A 2,203-nucleotide genomic window follows, 5' to 3' on the forward strand; every position below is an offset into this window, starting at 1 on the left:
AGGTAAGACAGGACATAAGAGCCTCAAAGCAGGATAAAGCCTTTCTCTGGTTCCAATGCTGTCTGAATTTACCCTTCCATAGTCATGTTGACTAAAACTTGAAGGCTACTTCACAAAAAAATAATTTTCTATGAAAAAATATTCTTAAGGTTGTCAGTCATTGAGAAAATAAATTAGAACTACAATGAGGAGAAATTGGGCACACTCAGGTTACTGTGATATGAGATGTTAATTTTTCCAGTGCTGCAGCCACTGGTAAGTTGCTCTTGATCCAGTAAATAACCTTGATATATGCTCAGACAAGACATCTTAATTAAATTCTATGTGTCACATACCTCAGGAAGATATGAAAGAATGAGGGAGACTTCTTGAAAGGAAGAACTCAAGTGGAAGATAAGGTAAAAGAGATGGGCACAGGGCCTGGAAATAGCTCAAATTTATTATATAAGTGTATGAAACAATCAAACAACAAAAATTACTATACAGATACTATCATTTTAATCAGAATGGAGAAAATTATCATTGATAATGTCAATCTGTTCTCACAGGCAGAGAACAATGATGTCCTTCCTAGAGCCATGAATGAGGCTCAGTAAGATTCAGTCACTTACGGAGTTAGACATAGCAAGTAATGTACAGCCATTAAAGTTATACCCTTTGATATCCAAAGCAGTTTTTATTCGCAACAATATCATCCAAAAGACAAAACCCTTTAAATAGGAAAATGGATGAGAATTTGTTGTATAGTGGGTAGAAATGAGGCTAAGATGATCATTAATATTTCCACCCTCTAATATAAATATATTTGCTCTATTCAGTTCACTTCCTTGAGTATGGGGATGACCTGCAGGTATAATCAGTTATTAGTCCTGTAATGAGGTCATGTCATCTATCTAAGTAAGAGATATTTTCAGATAATTAATATTCTACATCATTTTTATTTTAAGTAAATTAATTTGAGATTATTTAAGGAGACCTGATTTAATTAGGTAGAAGTTCTTAAAAGTCACAAGTGGTTCTTTTTGAAGAGAGAAAATTCTCTTACTCGCTTTGAAGAAGTGAGCTCCAAGTTGGTATCATTCTTTTTCAAAGCCCACTGATGAAGAGCTGAAAGTCCTCCAGAAACTGATAGCATCCCGTGGTGAACAGAAAACTGTAGAAATAGGAGCCTTACTCCCACAGCCACAAGTAACTTAGATCAGTAAATAGTCATTGGATGAGAAAAAGTCACTAGCTTCAGAAAGCAGTGTGGTTAACATCAAATGGAAAAATTGAAAATGTTTTGTACTGAGTAAAAAATAGGACAGAATTCCTGGTTTTGCTAAGATGAGAAAAGTACAAGCTACCATGTTTTCTTATACTGTAGAAACTAATAGAAGTGCTGTTGGAAAATGTACCCGCAAAGTCTGTTGCTTAGGTTCCAGAGTAAATACAAAATTATACCATTTATCTTTATGTCATGACTACTCCCTGGGTCTAAGCCTTCATCATCTTTCTTATACCACCACAGTATGTATCCTGCTTCTTCAAGTTTTTCCTGGTCAATGCTCACGTGGGATAGACAGTTTAAAAATTCCCTAATTGCTTTTCTCAGAGACCTTCAAGAATTTCTCATTGTTTTGAAATAAAATGAAATATAAAGGGATCAATAGAGCCTGACTCATCTATATTTTAATCATACTTATTTCTTACTACTTATTGATCCAGTTCTTACATATTACTGTGTAACACCATTCATAGGGATATGGGAACAAATGTCTATTCACTCACAATAGAGAGCTGAGGATAGACCACAGTACAGATGCCAACAAAATCCAATATTGTGACACAATGACTTTTTTGTGATTGCCAACAGGAGTATGGTTGAAAGATTAATTATAGAAACTGACATAACTCAATAACAGCTCATAAAAGCTGGAAACCTGGCATGCCTTATAGGCTGCTCAACAGGTTAGAGGTGTCTCTTTTGGACAACTCAAGTAGTTTGAGTACCTTCTAAACAGCTCCTGTTGTCTGTGAACATCTCCCAGCACTCCTAACTGCTTATGTATGTTTGTATCAGGTGTATCCTACTAAATTTGGTCAATTTCAAGAGTTTCCTAAATCTATGGAGATACTGTCTTTCTGAATTTTAAAGAACTTCCCTTTAGGATGGAATACTTCATCTTTGTATACAATATATTATGTCTTTTTTTTTTTTTTT

This window comes from Mus caroli, chromosome 11 (assembly GCF_900094665.2).
Source record: "Mus caroli chromosome 11, CAROLI_EIJ_v1.1, whole genome shotgun sequence".
In the NCBI taxonomy this organism is placed as follows: Eukaryota; Metazoa; Chordata; class Mammalia; order Rodentia; family Muridae; genus Mus; species Mus caroli.